The 25390-nt window shown below is 36.8% G+C and overlaps 2 long non-coding RNA genes across 2 annotated transcripts in view; one reads left to right on the top strand and one right to left on the bottom strand.

Moving 5' to 3' along the window:
- The window catches only part of LOC118974394 (uncharacterized), a 79248-nt gene that overhangs the window by 14632 nt on the left and 39226 nt on the right, over positions 1 to 25390 (bottom strand). The gene's annotated exons all lie outside the window — the stretch shown is intronic.
- Positions 1292 to 24534, top strand: LOC118974395 (uncharacterized). Its single transcript, XR_005063891.1, has 3 exons — positions 1292 to 1302; positions 16046 to 16052; positions 24408 to 24534. It is a non-coding gene; the product is annotated as an uncharacterized LOC118974395 (long non-coding RNA).

The raw sequence follows: 25390 nt of genomic DNA, 5'->3' as shown, positions 1-25390 counted from the left end.
GTTAAACTTATTTTTATCTGCAGTCATCTGTTTTCTTTTGCAGAAAATTGCATAATAGGTGCAAATGTATTCAGTCTATTTTGTGAGGCTGTGCTGCAACTGCCAAAGGATCCTGGGAGCTAGTGCAAGACTGCCGGTGGCGCCCCAGAAGTCCCCGGCACCCACACACTTTAAATATTTTAAATCACTATGCAGGAGCTTCTGTGAACTGGTGACTGGACAACTTTGCTTATGGATGGGTAAATCTAGTGCGTATGCACTGAGTAAATGCCCTGAATTCGCTACAGGTCATATTAATAGGAAAACCAATCCTCTTATGAAGGAAAACTAAAATAAAGGTGAACCAGAAAAATACACCCTTAGCCTAAACCAAAGGAACCATACTTGAAACCACACCACACAGAAAGATACAATAAGAGACACAGAAGCAGAAAAAGATAATGTAAAATAAATGTCTTACATTTAAAAAATGGTGGAATGGAAGATATACATATGTATATATGTATATAAAATATATGTATCCTCACTTGCATTTAAACTAAGGAAAATTTAAATATTCATCACATAACTAGTAGAAAGCAACGTAACTTAAGATCCAGAAATAAATATTTCTAAGTTTCAATACCATGATTTGAATCTGGGTTCCAATACTACTAGTTCTATAGCTTAATTCCAGTTAAATGATCCATGCCTCCCTTTTCCTATTCATAAAATATGAAAAATAGTAGCTACCTCCTAAGACCACTATGAGTATTGAGCTATTGAGTATGAGTATTGAGCTAATTAATACATTTAAAGGTCCTATAACAATGTCTGACACATAGAATGGGCTCACTATATAGCACCTATATAGCACCAAGTAATAGTAATATTATTATAATAATGAACATCATCAAATGAACAAGAAAAAAGAATGAGAATTCACCTCATCAATCTTTCTAGAATCTAGAAGGAGTGTATGTTCAGTATGTGTGTATTCAGAGGTCAGAAAAATGATGAACATCACAAACATATTTGAAATTTACAAGCACAAGATCTGTCCAGAGGGCATCCAGCCACGTAATAAGAAAAATTAAGCCATTTATTGAAGAAGATACAAGATATAAGAAACACTGTACATAGAACAATGATGTCTTGGTCCCTTTCATAGTAGGCACCTTGGGAACTCACACAGTTCTCCCAATCACCATGAGCTATCTCATTGTGCTTTCCTGCATCTCACTGATGGTCTAAATTCTCTTCCCTTTCAAAGGTGATTTTAGTTTTAGGGAAAGCCAGAGGTCACCTGGTGCCAAATCTGGGGTGTAGGTTGTCTGAGTCTCCTGGGTGAGTTGATGTTTCACCAAAACACTGCATGAGACATAATGCATGAACAGACACTCTGTCATGATAAAGGTGCCAGTCACCAGTTTCCCATAGCTGCGGCCTTCTGAATGATCCAAATAGTTTCGGTGAAAGAATGTTCAAGCTTAATGCAAAATCTGATCCAGATTCCTTGCTCTACTCACTCAGTCATTTTGATTGTGACGGCCACACAGTACACATGCTCATTCAACAGCCTTTACTGCCCTCCCTGGTACAGTGAAGTCATCATTGTTCACGCATGTGCATTCCAGTCCACTCTCCTTGGCTGCCAGGTTACATTGATGTTGTGCAAACCATTCTTGTTATATTAACAATGACTGAATTTTTTCCAGACAGACCACATATGCTTAATATTAAATCACAAATATATATAATATTAATATTTTGAGCATTAAAATACATTTTATATTTAATAATCAAAACTATATTTGATATATGTAGTTACACAGGATACAAATGTCAAAACTCACTAAACTGTACACTTAAGATCTGTGCAATTTAATTCTATGTAAATTACACCACATTTTCAAGGTATAAACAAAATATTTATGAGCCTATCACATGATCCCCTGACTTCATCAACTTTTGATTAACTAAAGAAGTTACAGGCACAACTGCATCAAATAAGAGGGCTTCTTTTACTCAATACCTTTCTGATCTCATCTACCATTGTCATCCATGGCAGTGGCTTGAGTCCCCTAGCAGTTCCTTATGGAAACCAATCATCATCTTGCCTCAGGGAATGTACATACGCTGTTTTCTGGGTTCACTGATGGGTCACGGCTCCCTGCTCTTCCTTCCTCCAGCTATAACTTCTATCCTGCTCAAATGCCAAATCACAGACAGCTTGATTTATATGACACCACATTCTGTATTTCCTTAACTCACTTTTTTTTCTTTGTACCTATTACCTACCCAATACACTAAAAAGTTAATTGATCTTTATATTTGTTTGTACGCCCCTCTTAAATAGCAAGCTACTTGAGAACTGAATTTCACATCTCTTACACATGTACTCTCTCACTCCAAGAAGGTTAAGTTTTAAAACTCCAGTACTAGCAGTTATGGTATGAATTGTGTCCTCCTCTAAAAAAAAAGTATACATAAAGTCCTAAGCCCCAGTATTTTAGAATGTAACTGCATTTAAAGAAAGGCCTTTAAAGAGGCAATTAAGGTAAACTGAAGTCATATGGATGGGCCTCAATCCAACAGGACTGGTTTCCTCCCTCCTAAAAAGAGGCAACTAGAGGAAAGACACAGAGAGGAAAGACTGTGTAAAGACGGAGAAGCAGCCGCCTATATGCTGCAGGGAGAGAGGCCTCACAATGAAACCAATTCTGCTGACACATTGATTTTAGGTTTCTAAAATCTCTGAAAAAGTAAGTTTCTGTTGTTCAAGCCATCCAATCTATAATACATTGTTAGGGCAGCCCTGGCACATGAATACACTGGTTTAATTCAACTTTCCCCTATTCCATTCCTACATGCAAACAGATGAACAGGGCTGGAAAGAAACCCCCATTCTGACTTGAATTTGAAAATTCAAGAATTCTGACTTATTTGAAATCTACAACTCACACTACAAGTGGACTNTCAATCCAACAGGACTGGTTTCCTCCCTCATAAAAAGAGGCAACTAGAGGAAAGACACAGAGAGGAAAGACTGTGTAAAGACGGAGAAGCAGCCACCTATATGTTGCAGGGAGAGAGGCCTCACAATGAAACCAATTCTGCTGACACATTGATCTTAGGTTTCTAAAATCTCTGAAAAAGTAAGTTTCTGTTGTTCAAGCCATCCAATCTATAATACATTGTTAGGGCAGCCCTGGCACATGAATACACTGGTTTAATTCAACTTTCCCCTATTCCATTCCTACATGCAAACAGATGAACAGGGCTGGAAAGAAACCCCCATTCTGACTTGAATTTGAAAATTCAAGAATTCTGACTTATTTGAAATCTACAACTCACACTACAAGTGGACTTCCAGAGCTTCAGAGCAATCTGCAACACGGCCAAGTCAAATCAGCCTTCAAAAGAAAACTACTGCATCTCGTTTGCCATCCTCATATTGCCATCTTCATGACTTTTTCTCTCAGTTCACCTCAGCACTTCTGCATTTGTGGGTGATGTGCCATTGAGTCAGCTCCCACTCCCAGTGACCCTTTGTGTGAGTGATGTCCACAGCGTCCTGATCTTGAAAGCTTTGCTCGGCTCCTGTAGACTCACGCCTACAGCTTCTTTTACTTTCTAATTTTTTAATTATATTTTCCCATTACTATTTAATCCCCTGACAGAGTCAAGCCATCTCATTTGCTCTTCCTCTTTTTCTGGTGCCTTCTATTTTTCCCAGCATTGCTGCCTTTTTCCTAAGAACTCAACTTCCTACGATTCATGATGTACCCGAAATACAGCAGCTTCAGTTTTGCCATTTTTTAAATTTTTTAAATTTTATTTATTTTTAGAGAGAGGGGAAGCGCAGGAGAAAGAGAGAAACAACAATGTGTGAGAGAAACATCTCACACACCCCGAACTGGAGAACCTGGCCCACAACCCAGGCATGTACCCTCACCAGGATCCCAGTGACCTTTCTGTTCACAGGCCAGCGCTCAATCCTCTGAGACACTCCAGCCAGGACCAGTTTTGCCATTGTTGTTTCTGCCAATGTTTCAGGCTTAATTTGCTCTAGGATCCATTTGTTCATCTTCTCCATTTAGCAGAGAAAATATAAACAATCAGAAGAGAATTTTGCATACGGCTATGTTGAATGTATCAAATTGATTGCTTCTATTACTGTCACCCCTAAATATACAATCCAAGTGTTAAACAGATGAATTGTCCTTTTAGGAATGCAGCATCCCGTGCTCTCACAGATTCATGAATTTCACTGATATACTTATCTCTTCTGCATCAGTTTTTCTTTTCTAATAAGTCATGGCTATCAACATAAGGATGCTATCTAAATAATCATCTTAAAATAAACTGATTTGACCCATATCACTCTTTAGCTATCCCTCCAGTTCTCCGCTCACCTTCAATGGAAACTTTGGTAAAGAATTACGAATAACTACTGTGTACACATTCCACATCGTTATCCTCGAATTCTCTCCTAAATACAACAAGCTTCAGCCCAGCCACTATCCGGAAACCTTATTTGACACAGTCATGGCCAAAACCAAGTCAGTTTTCATGCATTGCTTGCATAACTCCTAAGCAGTATTTGACAAAGGTTGGCCATAGAGCCTTGTACCCTTTTCTGGCAGCTCTTTTCTTTTGCATCCCTTGTTTGATCTTGCAGTGGAGTCTGCTGGCTCTACACTCAGAACTAACCCACTTCCTACCAATTCACTGCTACCACTCCAGATCAAGCCACCAGAAGCACCTTGCCATTCTGCCTTAACTCCTTTTAAAAAATCTGTTATATTTAGATGAAATTTGTGTACTATACAATTCATATGCTTAAATTGTAGAATCAACGGTTTGTAGTATAGTCACAGAGTTGCGCAGTAATCACCACAATCAATTTTAGATCGCTTTCATTACCTCAAAAGAAAACAGCTCCCCTTTGCTATGACCTCCCAATGCTCCCAATGCCTCTAGCCCTAAGTAACCATTGATTTTATTTGTCTCTATAGGTTTTTCCATTCTGAAATTTCATATAAAGGGAATCATGTAATATATGGTCTTGTATGACTATCTTCTTCATTTACCATAAGGTTTTTAAGACTTCCCCATGTTTTAGCATATGCCAATATTTAACTTCCTTTTCTTGCCAATAATATTCCATTATGCATTTATGCACATTTTACTTATCCACTTATCAGTTGATCCACATGCAGGCTATTTCCACTTTTTTGGATACCATAAATAATGTAGCTATGGACATCCATGGGCAAGTTTTTATATGAATATATGTAATTATTTCTCTTGAGTATATACCTAGTTGTAGGATCACTCAACCATGTTATTTATTATATTCTTAAATGCATTCCCATAATAAACTACTCCTCAGAAGGCAGGTGGATCCTGTTAAAATTTCATCAGATTTCTTCTCTCTTCTGCTCATTAATCACCAATGGCTTTCTATCACATTTAAAATAAATTCCACAACCCTATCTTGGCCTGTAATACCCACCCAAATCTGGACCTTGACTATCCTTCAAACTTCATTTTCTAATTCTATTTCCTTCCCATAATGTGCTCCAGATTCTTCATGCTTCGCATTCCCTCTGGGACACTGTTGCTCTGAGCAGTACAAGGGCAACATCCTTTACCCTTTACTCACCCCATAGAGTTCTTTTCCAGACCAATTTATCTAAAACAATGCCTTACCATCATCTCTGCCATATAATTATGCAATTTACTCAGAGTACAACTCACTGAGATATATTCATTTGTTTTTTGTCTACTTCCCCTGGGGAACTGTGTGTGTTGTTCTCCACGCTATCCTTCAGATACCAAAACCACTATATGGCACAACATAGGTGCTTGATAAACATTTGTTTAATGAAAAAATGCAGAACAGACTGAGGAAAAAAAGGTCTTATAGAAATGCAGGAAAACTCAACAAGCATGGGTATTAATAATAATGGACACTGAAAATACTGAAGCATCGTTTGTTGAGCTGTGCATGAAAGGCCACTTCAAACCAATAAATGCAAACCTCGTTCAATGGCAGAGAGCTGCTTTTCTTCTTCTACACCCATGGATACCTCTGATCCTCTCAAACCCGACCACAGCTGCTTTAAAATAAAAGATGATTGAGGATAAGGTTGAGGTATCCTTTCACCGGAGCAGACTTAAGGTCATCGGTCCCGGTATGAATATGGTTCAGAAGTTAAGGGTGGATGGTGGAGTAGGGCTCCCACCTCCAGCTCTGTGTGAGGGTGGCTCTGCGTGATAAGGCACCCAAGCTGCCAACCTACATGGTCTCAATTTGCAGTGTTGCTGTTCCAGTCCAGCAATTCCCAACAGGTGCGCCACGCAAAATTTTGAAGCATGCATTGACCTCTTTTCTTTCAGATTGCCAACAAAATGACAACAGCCAACATAACAATAGCCATCAGGTGTGACTGATTCAAAATTATACCTATTTTTTGGTGTGCCGCAGAATTTTAGTCATTAGTTTATGTGGCCCATGAGATGAAAAACGTTGACAATTGTCATTCTAGTCAAATCAGCCACTCCTGGCCATACTGCCGAGGCCCATGAAGTAAACTGGATCATGTTTCCTGATATCCAGACCATTTAGAGTCTGACAATATTATGTTTTTGGTCACAAATGCCACCCCAAAATGAAATGATGGCCAAGGTTTTAGACAGATTTTCCATACTACATATCATTCAAAGTTTTCATTGAACGCTGGAATGACCTTTGTAAAAACCGACTGCAGAAGATACCTGACCAAACTTCCAATCACCTCCTGGTCTCCCACCCAAGCAAGGTGGTTGGCTCACTGAATTTGGCCTTCCCTACAAATAGTTCATCTTCTCCTGGCCACCTATTGAATAATTATCAGTATGAAATGGGTAGGGAATTATATAAAATGGTGTTTTAAACCTGGGATGCTACCCTGTCTGTCATGAAACCTAGCACATTTTTCCTTCTCCCAGCAGTAAGTAAAAGCCAAGCCTGGTCGGTGTACCTCCAGTGGCGGTCCAGCCGAAGGGGGCCTAGAGCACTCAAACTTAACTCTGATCCACGTACCTGGATTCTCTTGTTGAAATCAAATGGTCATGGACCATGATGATAATAAACTCTTGGTGGATACACTGCTAACTGAATGCCCTACCATGGTCCACGTGGGCCAACATAGGAGCTACCTTTAAATTTCGTAAAAATGCCCCTGTTCTGTCCACATCTAACCCTTCCACAGGGAAGGTGCGGGTCACAGAAAGGTGACAGAAAAAAGAGGTTCAGTGATATTTACTGGGCTGAGACACACCAAATTCATGTCTATGGAGAGAAACAATCCTGACACCTGGAAAGGAAATAGATTGTATGCTACCAGGTGTAAGAAAAGGGTGAGCTCAATTCTTGTTCTCTGTGTCCTCTAGATCTAACAACAGGGCCCGGCAAAATAATCACACTGCAGTTCTCAGTGAACCAGCATCTACAGCTGACAATCTGCCTGCTCTGTTGCCACCTAAACTTGATAATCTCTGAGGAATAGAATTGATTTATAGTCTTCTGTAGGTTTAAATTTTTAATAAAACATGTATTGTTTGGGGGGATAAAAGCATTGCTTTAATTTATAAAAACTAAAATATTCCTTTCCTTTACCCAGCAGAGACAATGGAGTGTCTATACAGGTGGCACCCCTGTGCGAGGCACCAAAGACAAAACACAGAGACAGGCATAACCACTTCCTTCTGCCCTAGGATCCAGTAGCAAGGGTAGATTAAGCACTGGAGGTAAGTAAACACCAGGAATGATTCTGAGACGTAGAACTCTTATAAAATATAGTTTTTATACGTTAATTAGTAATGTTGAGAGAACAGAGCAACAAACGATTATTGGGCATAGAAAGATGGAAAGAAAAGTGAAGCTTCACAGAGGATGTTCCTAAGGCAGATGCCATTTGTCAAGGCCTCTGTTACACACCGGCCTTTGCAGTCATGCCTGGATAATGGGAGCGTCTATTCTAGCACAATGCTATGAATGTCAAAGCCTGAAATATATGTTAACGATATTTTATAAGAAAATTATCATTAAAACATAGTGAAATTAAGTCTTCATAAAGAAAGCTTGTAAAAAAGCAATCTATGTCCCTCAAAAACGTGATAAAATTTTTCTATAAGCAACCTAAAAATTGTTCATCATCCATGTGTTTTCACTATTTAATGACTGCTCAGTATTCATCTAATAACATAACATACCTGGCTTACGCTTGTCCATTAGTAGTTACCAAGAGGGAAAAATAGAAATCCAAAATATCCACCTGCATATAAAACCTAAAGATTTCAGACAACAGTAGAGCATTCAGACATTTCCCAATAGGCATGGACCAGCAAACTGGCCATCTTCTGCTATAAATCACATGGTTAAAAAGAAAACAAATGTTTCCACTGAGACGTGTAACCATTAGAAAATCTTAACCTCAGCTTCCTAACTGGCCTTAAGGCTCTTGAATTCTTTATGACAAAAAATGCAAGGCATGAATTACAAGTGTTCCTTCTTTGAAATGTGTAGAATTGTGTGGCTATTTCTTGTCTAGGTTTTCTTTAGAAAATATAAGTGTTTCTTTGTAGAAAGTAATTAAGAATAATATTAAAATGTCTTGTAAAATGATATCAGTGTCACTCTGCTCCAACAGGAAAGCAGGGGCAGACAAAAAGTAAGCTAAGGAGAGACCAGCAAAAGCCCAGAACTCTAGGGCACAAAAGGGTCCCAGCAGCATAAGGGAGAGGATGCAGAGGGGTGTGGTCGCAGAAAAAGCTAGAAATGAAATTAGTTAGAGCTCCTTTCTGAAATTTCATCACAAAATTGCACAAATGTAAATCAAGTTTCATTTGCCAGCTTGAAATTTTTTAATTTACTGGATATTTTTTACCATATTTCATACATGTGAGAAACATATAACTTTATTTAAATCAGTTTAAAAACAATAACACGTGAAATATTCAAATTTGTCTATCTAAAATATTTTAAGTAAAATAATATAAACACCTTATTCAAGCTACTACTTATTAGTCTGATTTGCAGTTTCAGGGTTTTTTCTTTTCCCTGCAACCTTTCTAGTGAGGTTATTAATTATAAATTAAGTGCCTTAAAAGACAGGCAATTAGAAGAAAGATGTAAATAAAGAATTAAAATCAGAATATTGAATAATTAGTCCCCACTTAATTAAATAGCTAAGTAAAATTATTATATCCCCAAAGAATTATAATTCATATTCTTATTAGCAAAGCACCTTGTCAAATAAAATTGCTACAGAATATAACTTGTTAATCAACATAAAGCAATCTAATATAATGCAGTATAGAATCTAATAACAGAAAAGAGAAATATTATAAAGAAAGAAAATTTGCCAAAAATACACAAGGAAGGGGAGTATATCATGCCTCTGTACAAGATTTAAAAGTTGAGCAAAGATTACCATTAAATGTACAAGCACACAAAAAAGCAACTGAAATGAAAGCCACATTTTTCCTTTCGTCAGGGAAAAAAAACTACTAATTAATTTAATTAGGAATGGTGCTAATGAAAGACCTGTAAATTAAAACTAAACACTGTTTTTGATAAAATTATACTTTAGCAAAATTGGGATTAAGTGGGTCCTTTTTTATTTTGTGGGTGGAAATGTCAATTAGTTAAAAGCTTTTTTGGAAAGAAATGTTGTGTATTAAAAACAAATATGATCTTTGGATGTACCTTCTTAAAAATAATCCTGTGCTTTCAAATAGTAATTTCTCTGTGGCAAAAGTCTTTTGAAGCCCCCACATTAGAAAGAAGAGTTTGTTGCATGGTGATGTCATGACAACATTATTAAAAAGTTCAAAACACATACATAGCTGACTAACAGTATATTATGCAGCAATTAGAAAGTTATGAAATTTCAGGGGGAAAGGGGGAGGATTTACAGAAACTAATATAAAGGAAACATGGACAAAAACTAAAGGGGGTGGAAAAGGGATGGAGGTGGGGAGCACTGGGGGGGAGGGAGGGGATGGGATTAAAAGACAGAAAACTGTACTTGAACAACAATTAAATAAATAAATTTTCAAAAAAGAAAAAAGGAAAAAATAAAATAAAATCTAAAAAAAGCTATGAAATTTTGTGATAACATAAGAAATGCTGATATAATAAGAAGATATTAAGCCAATCAAGATACTGACTTTCACTATGGTCACAACTATTTTTTTAATATTACTCATATAACAGTGCTGGAAAAAATTGGTGGAAATGTATAATTTTTTGCATGTCTCTTATTATTTTTATTAATTTCCAAATTATCCAGAAATAGTATATATTATCTGAGTGAGAAAATATATGCTTACTTTTAAAGTAAATAAGTAAAACACCAACAGCAGTGATGAAGAATAAAACACTGAGTCACATAACATTTGTGCATATGTGAACACAGGGTCACACACAGTCACAGTGAAACGCAACAAAGAGAGAGTAGCAGGCCCAGAAGTCCATCAAAAGTTATTCACAAAACAGAAGAAAGAAGGGCAGAAACTCACATTAAAATAGAGCCTAATTTGAGTATTTTGTTTCCAAATCTCTTTCTCTTATTTTTGTAGATTTACTTTTCCCCTTTTTTGTAGAGGGACAAACTAGTTTTTGCTGTTGTTATTATTGTTATTTGTTTGTATTTTATCCTTACCCAAGGACATACTTATTGATTTTAGAGAAAGAGAAAGGAGCAGGGAGAAAGAAAGAGAGAGAGAGAAAGAGAGAAACATGGATCGGTTGCCTTTTGTATGTACCTCAAATGGAAACTGAACTGGCAACCTATGCATGTACCCTCACTGGGAATCGAACCCTCGACCTTTCTTCATTTTATGGGTCAACACTCCAACCAACTGGGCCATGCTGGCCAGGGCCACATTCTGTTTTTAATAGCCTCCAATATTACAAAATCTATATGGCTTTGGAAAGAAAAATGTTTGCCCCATGTGTCAAATTCTATTAAAACTTTCAAAAAAAGTGGCTAACTTTCCAAAACTTGAGTTTCACCCAAGATTCACAAACTTTCTCTGGTAGCATTTGTGGTCTTTCATCCAAATAAATACCCCCTTAAAACTAATAATCACTTAAAAGTGATTATTGAAAATAGGGAAGACGACTGACTTCTAAACCCTCACTGCTGCAATTTATATTTCATCAAACCCAACTAACTTAGCAGAAAAGAAATGACACAAATTTTAAATTTCACCTATGTAAGGAGAATTTAATATTTTGAAGACAGACTTACTCAAACCCCCAAATATTTTTCTCTTGTATATAATTTAGATTAAAATGTCATGCTATAGAAGCAACCTAAGTGCTCATCAGTAAATGAGTGGGTAAAAAAACTGTGGCACATTTACACAATGGAATACTATGCAGCAGAAAGAAAGAGCTCCTACCCTTCATGACAGCATGGATGGAATTGGAGAGTATTAAGCTAAATGAAATAAGCCAGGCAGTGAAAGACAAATACCATATGATCTTACATATAAGTGGAACCTAATCAACAAAACAAACAATCAAGCGAAATATAACCAGAGACAACAAAAGTAAGAACAATCTTACAGTAACCAGAGGGGAGATGGGAGAAGATAATGAGGGGAAAAGGGGAAAGGGTTGTCAAGAAACATGTATAAGGGACCCATGGACAAAACCAGAGGTGGGTAGGATCAAGGGTGGGAGGTGGGGGGTGGCTGGGGTCAGGGGAAGTGGTGGGAGGAAATGGAAACAATTGTACTTGAACAACAACAAAAAAAGAAGATATACAAATAAAAAATAAGCAGATGAAAATACCCTCATACCATATCTCTTCAGAAAAATTTCAAGTTAAAGCAACCATTAAATACTACTACATATTTATCAGAATGGCTAAAATCCAAAATACTGACACCACCAAATGCTAGTGAGGGTACAGAGAAACAAGACTTCTCATTTATTCTGGTGGGACTGCAAAATGTCACAAGCCTACTGCAAGAAAGTTTGGCAGTTTCTTACAAAAATAAACAGTCTTAAAACATGACCCAGCATTCGTACTCCAAGATATTAGCTCATTTGAGTTAAAAACTTATGCCCACATTAAATATTGCAACTGTGTGTTATGCAGAATCATTCATAATCATTAAAAACTAGAAGGAATCAAGAAGTCCCTCAATATGTGAATGGATAACCTATTTGTGAAAGATGGATTCTAGAAAGCTTTTGAGCAATGACAATGTTATTAGCACAATGCATAGTTTCCCAGAAAATTATGTGGAAGAACGCCTTCATTTATATGTTCAAATGCTGATTTTAATTGGATCTTTCAGAAATATTAACCCCCTCCAAAAAAAAATACCATGCTAAAACCTTTGCAAGTATGGATGGCCAGGGAGAACATTATGCTAAGTGAAATAAGCCAGTCAGAGAAATACAAATACCAATGATTTCACTCATATGTGGAATCTCATGAACAAACTAAACTAACAAGGAAAATGGGGAGAGGCTCATAGATAAAGAGCTGGATGACAGCTAGTGTGGAAGGAGGGGATGAGGTGGAGGAATTGAGCAAAAAGGAAAAGGACGCACGGACATGGACAACAGTGTGGCGATTGCTGAGGGGAGGAGAGTGTAAGGGGACTAAAGGGTAATGGAAAAAATACAATAAAGATTACAAAAAAATACAAAAAATAAACTGACAACTACAGGGATTATTACTACAGAAAAACATGGTGTCCTGTCAATAGTGTACTGTAATTTGACACATCAAATCATTACTGACATGAGAAAAAATGTTTAGATTGAAACACTGAGTTATCATGAGCAAATAAATCCCTACCTGTTAAAAGCAGGCACCCTAGTATTTATTTTTATTTGGAGACAAAACAAAAACAAAAATAAAAGATGTAGTATATGACTAATATAATCTATCCCATTGTCTTTGTTGAAAGGTGTAATCTATAATTACTATTTTTAATGACCTTAAGTATCATTTTAATGCAATAATTAAATAACATGTCTTCAAGTCACCGAAAGATGTATGTCCATTTATCACTTTGTGCCAGTCAATGCCAATTAAATCATCTTTCAGAAATAATTATTTTAGTTTGTTCACTGGAAATAGCTATAGGGAATATCGGGGGGCTATGAGGGGTGTGAAAAGAAACTACCCTCACCCTACTCAAATCTACTTCGATTGTTATATTTTCTTTCTAGAAATAAATTCTTTATAGTTTACATTATAGCAGTCAGAAATATTAGTAGCCAGTTTTTCTTATTAATTTTTGAGTTAAGGTGCAAAATCTAAAAGCAAACAGCTCATGTATTTTTACAAAGGTTTTAAAGTTATAGTTAAAACAGCAAAAGTATAAAGCTTCACAATCAATAACATCTGTGTAATCCAAAGAAAAGCTCCGCTATTTATGTGGTTGAATGGTTATAATATTTTCTTTTGATTTTGATAAGCATAGTAAATACATTCTAACCACTGATTGCTATCAGAACAAATCAGTAGGTGTGCTCCATTCTAAAATCTCTTATCTATTAATTTCTGTGGAATGAAACAGTGTTCAAACTGAGAAAGAAAATGCTTGTATAATTACTCGCCTACAAAAAAGCCATAATCAGTATAAAAATTCTCATGCTTCTCACATCCATCCAGCTCCACCCCAGCAGAACAGCAATCAACGCTTTATTTTTCTTTTTGCTTCACATTTTTGGCAAAGACATGTATACATGAAGCAATCTCAATCAATGAAACCTATTTACTGATGCATGAGATTTTTTTCTTTATGACATTTTTAACTCCTGGTTATTCCCACTCTTCTGATTTTATTAAATTATACTTCTCTTTGATAGTCTTTAAAACATGTTTCTTTTATCATATTTCTTATATTCCTTTTTTATCCATCTCATTTCCTCTCCATATTCTCCTTCAGTTCAATTATAAAAATCACCTAACCTAAATTTCTCATTTCAATCTGCAGTTGGCTCTGTAGGATATATGCATTAGCTGTTTTCCATGTGACAATTATTTTTCCCACTCTTTTCCCAACTTTCCTGTATTCTCATCTCTTTCTATAAAGAAAACAACATATTGCTTACCTATTCCAATATTTGTCCATAATTTCCATTTAATATTTTCCAGAAGCTCCTTCTCTGTTACCCAAATCCTGATTACATATTCTATGTTCTTTCTTCATTTCCACCCAAACCACAATGATAGCAGATAACAACTAAGAAAGTCTGTGCTTGTAGTCATTTGCCAGTACTGTGACACAGAGGTGTCTACATAATAGCGAGAAACACTAAAACAATAAACAATTGTATCAAAGAACCAGAAAGATGAGAAACATTATTTTTTATAAAAACTCAGCAATATATAGGTTAGGAGTATCAGACAGAATTTGATTCAAGTCTCACCCTCCGCCACTCTTGCATTTAGAGATAATGGAGAAGTTAATTTGCCAGCTAACTCCAGTTATTCCCATGTTTATAAAATGGCAATAAGAGTTACACCTAGAAGGTCGTGGTAAAAACTAAGAACATATAATGAGAATCAGAGCAAGGGACGCACAGAGGTAACTTTAATCAGTACATGTTAGCTATTGCTATAATTGTGATAAATATTTAAGGAGCAAAATAATCCATTAATACAACTCAAAAGGGGTAAAGCATGCAAGATTCATTCAAATATAAGATATTTATTTCATTTCTTCAGCAAATAATTTTAAAGTACCTAAATGCTCCCAGTCCTATGCTAGATGTTTGGGGCACCTAACTTTATGAAGCTTATGATCTACCAGTTCTGGAAAAATCAAAGACATGTTCAAGGTTAAGATTTCTAGAGCCAGCATCAGAGTACTGATATCATTATCTTTATTCTGTTCTTTATTTATTCCATCACCTTATTTTTTTAATTAAGTTTATAATATAAAAATAGGGGCATTCATAAGTTTACTGGTAGACTCTGAAAATGTTGAGTCTTCTCGAGCATTATCCTAATTCCAAAACCAGATAGAGACACAACAAAGAAAGAAAACTTTAGGCCAATATCACTGATGAACATAGACGCTAAAATCCTCAACAAAATATTGGCAAATCGCATCCAACAATACATCAAAAAGATCATACACCATGACCAAGTGGGATTCATCCCAGGGATGCAAGGATGGTTCAATATCCGCAAATCAGTAAATGTAATACACCACATAAACAAAAGCAAGGACAAAAACCACATGGTCATATCAATAGATGCGGAAAAAGCTTTTGATAAGGTACAACACCCATTTATGATAAAGGTACTCAGCAAAGTGGGAATAGAGGGAGCATTCCTCAATATAATAAAGGCCATATATGAAAGACCTACAGCCAACATCATACTGAATGGGCAAAAACTGAAAGCTTTTCCACTAAGATCAGGAACAAGACAAGGTTGTCCACTTTCACCACTTCTATTTAATATAGTATTGGAAGTTCTAGCCACAGCAATCAGACAAGAAAAGGAAATAAAAGGCATCCAAATCGGAAAGGAGGAAACAAAACTGTCACTGTTTGCAGATGACATGATAGTGTACATGGAAAATCCTATAGACTCTACCAAAAAACTGCTGGAACTAATAAATGAATTTGGCAAAACAGCGGGATACAAAGTCAATATCCAGAAATCAAAGGCATTTCTGTATACTAACAATGAATCAGCAGAAGCAGAAATCAAGAAAAAAATCCCATTCGATATAGCAAAAAGAAAAATAAAATATCTGGGAATAAATCTAACCAAGGAGGTTAAAGACCTGTATGCAGAAAATTACACAACACTGAAGACAGAAATCAAGGAAGACACAAACAAATGGAGACGTATACCGTGTTCATGGATTGGAAGAATTAACATCATCAAAATGTCCATACTACCCAAAGCAATTTACAGATTCAATGCAATACCTATTAAAGTACCAATGGCATATTTCACAGACATAGAACAAACACTTCAAAAATTTATATGGAACCATAAAAGACCCCGAATAGCAGCTGCAATGTTAAGAAAGAAGAACAAAGTAGGAGGGATCACAATACCTGATATCAAACTGTATTACAAGGCCACTGTAATCAAAACAGCCTGGTACTGGCATAAAAACAGGCACATAGACCAATGGAACAGAATAGAGAACCCAGAAATAAACCCAAATCTCTACAGTCAATTAATATTCGACAAAGGGGGCAGTATCATAAAATGGGGTAAAGATAGCCTCTTCAACAAATGGTGTTGGGAGAACTGGACAGCTACATGCAAAAAAATGAAACTCGAGCACCAACTTACATCATACACCAAAATAAATTCAAGGTGGATAAAAGACTTAAATATAAGCCATGACACCATTAAAGTCCTAGAGGAGAACATTGGCAGGAAAATCTCAGATATTTCACGCAGCAACATTTTTACTGATATGTCCCCTAGAGCAAGGACTATAAAGGAAAGAATAAACAAATGGGATCTCATCAAAATAAAAAGCTTCTGCGCAGCTAAAGAAAACAGCATTAAAATAAAAAGACAACCAACTGTATGGGAAAACATATTTGCCAATGATACCTCAGACAAAGGTTTAATCTCCAAAATATACAAAGAACTCACACGACTTCACTCTAAGAAGACAACTAACCCAATTAAAAAATGGGGAAAGGACTTGAACAGACACTTCTGCAAGGAGGACATACAGAGGATCCAGAGACACATGAAAAGATGCTCAATATCACTAGCTATCAGAGAGATGCAAATTAAAACTACAATGAGATACCACTTTACACCGGTGAGAATGGCTATCATAAACAAAGCAATAAACAACAAATGTTGGAGAGGGTGTGGGGAAAAGGGGACTCTGGTCCACTGTTGGTGGGATTGCAGACTGGTACAACCATTATGGAAAACAGTATGGAATTTTCTCAGAAAACTAAAATTGGACTTGCCTTTTGACCCAGCAATTCCACTGCTGGGATTGTATCCTAAGAACCCTAAAACACCAATCCCAAAGAACCTATGCACCCCAATGTTCATAGCAGCACAATTTACAATAGCCAAGAGTTGGAAGCAACCTAGGTGCCCGTCAGTAAATGAATGGATCAAAAAACTATGGTACATATACACAATGGAATTTTATGCTGCAGAAAGAAAGAAGGAGCTCCTACCTTTTGCAACAACATGGATGGAACTGGAAAGCATTATGCTGAGTGAAATAAGCCAGGTGTTGAAGGACAAATACCATATGATCTCACCTCTAACAGGAAGCTAAACAACAAAGCAAACAAGCAAGCAAAATATAACCAAAGACACTGAAATAGAGAACAGGCTGACAGTGACCAGAGGGGAGAGGGGAGGGAATTTCAGGGGAAATAAGGGAGGGATTTAGAGGAACCTATATAAAGGATACATGGACAACAACTGAGAAGGGTGGAAATGGGAGGGAGGGGGGAGGATGGGGGATGGGATGGGATGGGAATAATAGACAGAAAACTGTACTTGAAAAATAATTTAAAAAAAAATGTTGAGTCTTCTGTGTAACATACAGGTGGAGCTACCAGAAGGCAAGTGAGTGTAGGAACTGAATTTCAGGAGAGGTGAAAAAGGAAGTCAGCAAACCAATGTTTTGTTTGTTTGTTTGTTTTTAAAGATTTTATTTATTTATTTTTGGAGAAGGGAAGGGAGGGAGAGAAACATCAATGTGTGGTTGCTTCTCAAGCGCCCCCTACTGGGGACCTGGCCCATAACCCAGGCATGGACCCTGACTAGGAATGGAACTGATGACCCTTTTGTACTTAGGCCGGTGCTCAATCCACTGAGCCCACCAGCCAGGGCCAATGTTAATTGAAGCAACCAATGGGAAGTGGTAAAATTTCTTGAGTGATACTGTGAGTGTGAAAAAAAGAGGGCACCACAAAGAATTTTTATAGAGTACCAATTTGAAAGAAAGATAAACCCACAAATGAGGGGTGTTGGGGGAAGAGAAGAACAGGGGAGTGCACTGTTGTAGTTCCCAGTGGAAAGAATATTTTTAAATAGAGGGTATGATCCACAGTACAAAGTTGTGCTGAGATCACAGTAGTTCATTCTATCGTAGTCCCAGGACTAACTTTAGTGAGCTTAGAAAGAACATTTTCCAGACAAGCAGAAAAAACAAGCCTCAGTATGTTGAGGTGTGAACGGAGAATGCAGTTTTGAGGCACAGAATATAGACAATTCTAAGAAACATTGCTGGGGGTAGTGAAAAAGGTTACTGTGTACCTGAAAGTGGACTTAGAATAAAGGAAGGACTTGTGCACAGATGTGTTTTTATTTTTGAGGAAAAAGATACCTGGGCATGTTTTTTGTCAATGGGAAGAAATCAAAAGAGAAAGTCGTTTGATGACATAGAAGAGAAAGAAAATACTCATGTGAGTTAGGGCTCAGAGAACACATGTGCATGAAAGCATTGGTTTCCAGAGGAAGAAGCATCTGAAAGGAAGACTGGACAGTGGAAAATTAGCAGTAACCTCCTCTGTTCCTATCTTACAGATGCTAATTTCTCTGTGTGTCATCTGTTAAAAGGGAAGAAAGCAAAGTAAAAAGGAGGAAATGTTAGCGCATAAGACAGTGTAAAGTGTCTCCTAAAATACTGTGGAGAATAGAAGATACCTCTCTAAAAAGTACTTAAAAGTTGCATCCTGCCCTGGCTGGTGTAGCTCAGTGGACTGAGCATGGGCCTGTGAACCATACAATCGAGGTTCGATTCCCAGTCAGGGCACATGCCTGGGTTGCAGGCCAGTTCCTGGCAGGGGCCAGTTCCCAGCAGGGGTTGCACGAGAAGCAACTACACATTGATGTTTCTCTTCCTCTCTCCTTCCCTTCCCCTCTAAAGATAAATAAAATATTTTTAAAAAGTTGCATCCTCAGAGAGGAGGGCTCAGCTGAGGCTGTCATCCCCAATCCTCACCCTGTTTGCTGGTGCATATCATCTCAGGTGCCTGCCTAGAAGGACCTAGACAGCCGTCCCTCTCTATTCCTTTTTACCTTCCAAGAAAAGAAAAGGATTAACTCCAGATAGCAGGTATTTTCATTCTGCACTTCCCATTTTTAACAAACTGTATCAATTTAAAAATCAGGTTATTGTAAGTATAACTGAATCAAACATAATATTATATAATCACTATCTCAATGAATTATTAAATGGTTTGAATGTGCTGAAAATAATTTGTAACATCCTCCTCTCCTAAAAATTAATGATGATGCATCTTGCCAAACCTTTGCACTTATACCCATAGATAGAGCAAAGAAGGAAAATACAGTGAAGTAGAAACTCAAAAAACTTTGCTCTAAGCTAGCTGTATGTTATTAGAAAAAAAATTGTTTGTGTTCATGACTAACATAGATAAATTCTCAAATGACACTTTTCTTCCCTCTCACCTTCCTCACTCTTTCTCTATCTGTCAGATCCTTCTATTTCCAAGATGCCTTCCAGTTTGACTCTCTGCTACCCAATTGGGAATCTCTGATGCTAACTGAGGTTGCCTGGCAACATGACCTATGGAGAACTGCACAGCCTGTGTGGAAGCTCTGTTGTTTTAGTTCACAGGTAGGAGATTTGGGCAGAACTTCATGAGGTTCCCACACTGCAATTCTGTTTCATTTCAGTGAGTGTACAGTGAAGTTTATTACTTGCAATATTATTATAGGTCATTGTATTATTTAGAATTGTGTTTTTATTTTCTTATAATTATGAATACTACCAGAAAAACTTGAAGGATTGAAATTGCCCTTCAAAATACTTCATAACTTTTTAGAAGTTCATTATTATAATTCCAAAGTAAATATATATAAAAACCCAAAGGCTGCTGATAGCGAGGAGATGCAAGGGGATCTTCTTAGGGTTTGGAAGTGTTCAATATCTTGATTTGGGTAATGGTAATACAAGCATGAAACTATGTAAATATCCATCAATCTGTACATTTAATAGTAGTACACTTCATACTTTAATATACATACGTCATACTTTGAGAGCTTTAAAAGGTGGTAACCAGATGAGTAAATGTACATTCCCATAAAGAAACAGAGGCTATGTAAGCTTGATATGTATGATCTTAGGGAGAAAAATAATCTCTAGGCTTTTATTACAGAGCAGAACATCTTCTTATAGACTGGGCACTGCTGCTGATTAGCTTAACAACAGAAACGATGTTGTCATGTGTCAACCATGCTTTTACTAATAATATGCTATTTACAGAGTAGGAGCCTTAACTGTCAACTCAAATGGGCTGATTGAAGAGAGCAGACAGCACTAATAGTCACACACAGCAAATGATTTGCTATTTGTTTCAGCTTCATTGGGTCACAAGCAGATTCCCTCAGCTGCAGAGAAAGACCACATGTGGAAATTTACCTCAAGGAGACCCTTCATACATAAAGTCACAGGCATGTCTTGCTGGCCTGGCCTCTGCAGAGTGCACTGAATAACCTTTGGCTTGTCACAATTTACTGTGGCAGATAAATAGATTGGCAAAGTCTAACCTAAACTTTAAAACAGAGGCCCTTAAAAGCTTCATTTTATTGTATTTTATTTGTAAAGCATCGTCATATAATCTCTATACCAGAGAGTAAAGGAAGTTCCTATACTTTACACATACACAGAAGCTTCTAAAGAATTTACATTTGAACTTATCCAAGCTTTAGAACCACTTTTATATTGCCCTTATTTCACTTCATCCTCATCATGGCCTTGATACACAGGGTCCGGCAGAAGAAACACCTGCTTGAGTGTGGTTGGTACGGTATTAATATGGGTGTAATAATTTATAATTTTAATATGAGCATTTCATTTACATGTCATATGGTGTGCTTGAGTGTGATATTGTTATATTACAGAATTACACACTTATGTATTTTGTAATAAAAGATTTTATAATAAAAAGCATTATTTGTGCCAGACCATGTATGTTGGCCATTTTTTAAATTCTCAAGTTCAGAGAATTTAAGCCACTTGTTCAAAATGATGGCTTGTCTGAGCCAGAAATTTTCCCAACCAGCCTGTGAAGCCAGTTTCCTAACACACAACACTCTGTTGTTCAATGAATTTCTACGGCTTCATTTCAGAACTAGCAAAACTTCTCAACAAAGCCAGTTCCTACAAAAATTCAACTTTAATGTGAATAAATAAGTCTTGATCACTTTATTTTCTGTTCTTGAGAATATTTCTTCCATCAGAGGAGAAAATACACACAAGAAAATCTGTCTAAAGCAAATAAAAATGCACAGAGTTGTGCCTTAAAGCCATCAGATGGGTGGCAGAGGTCAATTTGTCCAACTAATTGATTCGTCAGTGGACAAAATTCAGGTCCAAAGGGTTATAATGACTTTCAAAAGATTCATAACTTTTAATGGCAGAATTCAAACTGGAACTCATTCCATCTGCTTCTTGCTTTGACATTATATAAAGTGCTACTATTGTAAGCTTAAAATTTGAACAGCACTCCACTGTAGCTGAAAATACAAAAATAACATACTTAAAGAGCAGAAATTGAGATTCAGCCCCATCTAAAATATAAAGCTTTACCCGAGAGAAACAAAGCAAATTGCCTTTCTACCCTATCAATCAGTATTAGCCCTGAATAGACTCCGTACCCCTTAAATAACTGAATTTATGTTAACGTAAGGTGGGTACAATGAAAGAAACCATTTCTTGACCCTTTCCTATAGACCCTTTGCATATATTATCACATTCAATCCTCACCAAAATGCTTCAAGATAGTTATTACCATACTCTTTCACAGCTGAGAAAGTAGAAGCAGTTAGGATAAGACCTTGCTCAAGGTCACAACACTAGTAATTTGTAACGCTGAGATCAGAAACCAGGTCCATTTAACAACAGAATTTGCAGATTTTAAATCGCACCATCTTGCTTTAGAAATAAAGGCAATCCTCATCCTCCAATTGTCACTGAGACTGCTAAGAGCCTGCCCCCTCTCTACAACATCTTTCCCTTCCTCACTAGGGACATATTCAGAGCAGTTATGTGTACAGCTAAAACACTATATTTAACAGCTTTTTTTCAACAAAAAAAGGAATGATGGTTGATGGTTCGGTAGAAAATATCAGGTGAAATTTACAGGGAATCTCTCTGAGGCAGCTAAATTAGCTGGTAGCAAACACCCTTGTCATTGTTTTTTTTTTTTTCATTCTTGTTTCATAGAACTAAATATGATGGTATGATAGCTGGGCTCCAGTAGTCACTAAAGCCATTGGAAAACTGTTGAGAATGAAGTCTTATGGCTAAGATGGAGAAACAAAACTACATGAGATAACTAGGTTCTCTAATAAGCAAGGTATTAAAGTTACACTGAGCTTCAGTTCCTCACAAAACTGTGATAGCAATGACTCCTGTTTGTGCAAAATGATACTAAAAGTGGCATTAATTCCAGCCTTCTGGCTCTGGTAAATGCATACTAGGTAATTTGAGGAGAAAAACACTCTTCTTGCTTTAAAAGTTAGGTTAAAATATATTTTGAAAATTGCAGTTTTTCTTCCATTTAGAAGGTGAAAACCACAATAGAATATTGCTCTTATCCTAACCATGAGAAAAAGCCAGATAATCTGCAAAATAACTTTCACTGAGTCCATCAGACAGCTGGGGTCAGAAAGCTCAAAGATTAACTAAAATTCGAACAGTAACAGACACACTGAGGAGAGACAGGATGTAAACCATTTCACCTTTGCCAGATCACGAGAAGAGCAGATACACATTATAAAAGTGGGTAAGAAAAAAAAGAAACCTAAAGGCCAGAAGGGGCCAACAGAATAGTATGCACACCCTGGGATCCCTAGGACACAAAGGGAAAAGCACTCATGCACAAGCTCTTTCTTTCCAGCATCTACTGGCCACCAATTCACCAGACTCTCTAATACAAACAAAAATTTAGCTTTTTAGGACAAAAAATCCTCATACTCCCAGGGCCCTGAAAAAGATCCATAGTTTCTGTGCAAGAAGTAGAAGCTAAAGTTATCTGGCCTTGCTAGTGGGTCAGGTACTCTCTCGGGCCCAGAATCTGACTAGTACAAAGTGAAGATCTGTTATCACCAGGGGAAGAATGGGACACTCACACCGAAGAACCCCACAGAGTCAAGGAGGCATTGGGCTGGGCGCCAAGGGAACGGGCAGGAATGCTCAGAGCCACACTCTAAGGACCAGGTACACAGGGCAAGTCTAAGAGGAAGACTGGAGCAAAGGCACTGACAGAACTCCAGCCCGCACCAGGGGCACCGCACCAATACTAAGCAAGAGCATTGTGCCACTGTGGGGACATACAACAGTGCCACAAGAGGCTCCCTCTGTTATGTTGAGCATGTGGGAAATGCTAACAGGGACAGGCAGTGAATGCACCCAGGAAATCCCATGGCATTCTAGCACAAGGAAGTAGCACAAGGAAGTAGCATCTCTGCTGCTAGAATTTTAAATCTGAAAAAATACATATTTAAATCATCAAAGTAACAAAAAAAGAAAAATTATTTGATAACCTCAACAGGTACAGAAGAAGCATCCAATAATATTCAAAACCAAGTTACAATTTAAGATCCCATAAAAGTTAGAATACAAATAAATTTCTATATCTAATATACACTATTACCAAAAAATTACAGTAAACATCATTCTTAATAGTAAAGTGGTAAAATTGTTCCCTTTGACTTGGACATTGGAATGCATACTCCCCCCACTTTATTCAGCATGGTGCTAGAATTCTAGCCAATTCAGTAAAACATGACAGAGAAAGAAAAAGTATAAAGTTTAAAAAGCACTAAATAAAATTATCTCTGATCATAATCAAGATCTGTCCAGAAAGTATCCAGCCATGTATTATGAAAGAGCCCTTTATTGAAGAAGATACAGGATACAAGAAACATTGTACACANAATTACAGTAAACAACATTCTTAATAGTACAGTGGTAAAATTGTTCCCTTTGACTTGGACATTGGAATGCATACTCCCCCCCACTTTATTCAGCACGGTGCTAGAATTCTAGCCAATTCAGTAAAACATGACAGAGAAAGAAAAAGTATAAAGTTTAAAAAGCACTAAATAAAATTATCTCTGATCATAATCAAGATCTGTCCAGAAAGTATCCAGCCATGTATTATGAAAGAGCCCTTTATTGAAGAAGATACAGGATACAAGAAACATTGTACACAGGACAATGATGTCTCAGTCCCCTTCAAAGTAGGCACCTTGGGACCTCACACAGTTCTACCAGGAATGATCAGCTGTCCCATCATATTTTCCTGAATCTTATTGACGGTCTGCAATTTCTTCCTTTTAAAAGTCATATAGCTTTTGGGAAAAGCCAGAAGTTGTACAGCAGTAAACCTGAGGTATCAGGGGGCTGAGTCCCCTGGGTGATTTGATGTTACACCGAAAAACTCTGCACAAGCCATGATACACAAGTGGGCATATTATCATGATGAAGCTGCCAATCACCAGATGCCCATAGCTGCGGCCTTCTGAATCATCCAAATAGTTTCCATGGAGGGATGTTAAGCTTAATATTCCTTGCTCTACTCATTCAGTCATTTTGAATGTGACAACCACAGTACATATGCTTACTCAACAGTGTCTACCGCCCCCAGTGACTAGTACAGTGAAGTTGTCATTGTTCACACATGGGCATTCCAGCCCATTCTCCTTGGCTGCCAAGTTACATCGATGTTGCACAAACCATTTTGGTTATATTAACAATGCTTAGATGTTTTCCAGACAGACCTTGTACAACGTAGTTTTTTATGGGAAACATTCAAAAGAATCTACTAAGAAAATATTGGAATTAATAAGTGAGTTTACAATCTGCTGTATGCAAGGTCAATATGAAAAATTATATTTTTATATAAAAACACAAAGAAAATAGTTTTTTTAAATATATAATATATAATAAGATTAAACTGCATAGTTTGTAGAAACAAATTAACCATAGTGTACATGAGCTTTATTCAGAAAACCAAAAAATAAAATTGAGAGAAATTAAAAAGACCTATTTGAGCATATACAATGTTCATAAATTAAGTCAATATAGTATTAATACAATTCTTTAAGATTTTACTTAACAATAAATTGACTTCAATCTGAACTAAAATAACAACTTTTTAAATCAAACTTGACAAAGTAATTCTAGAATTCATATGAAATAAGGCAAAGTCAAAATGCCTTAAATAAAACATGGTAGGAGAACTTGTTTTAATGGATACCAAGAATAATTAGAAGGTGACTATAATTAAAATGTGTTACACGGATTAAGAAGAGACTAACCAATTAAAAAGAAAAGTGGGTCCCCAAAATACAGACACATACAAACATTTAAAATATAATAA

Source organism: Sturnira hondurensis, unplaced genomic scaffold (assembly GCF_014824575.4).
Source record: "Sturnira hondurensis isolate 20B ecotype Veracruz unplaced genomic scaffold, ASM1482457v3 Scaffold0019428, whole genome shotgun sequence".
Lineage (NCBI taxonomy): Eukaryota > Metazoa > Chordata > Mammalia > Chiroptera > Phyllostomidae > Sturnira > Sturnira hondurensis.
Note: the sequence above shows the minus strand (reverse complement) of the source record. Positions and strands in the feature narration are given on the sequence as shown.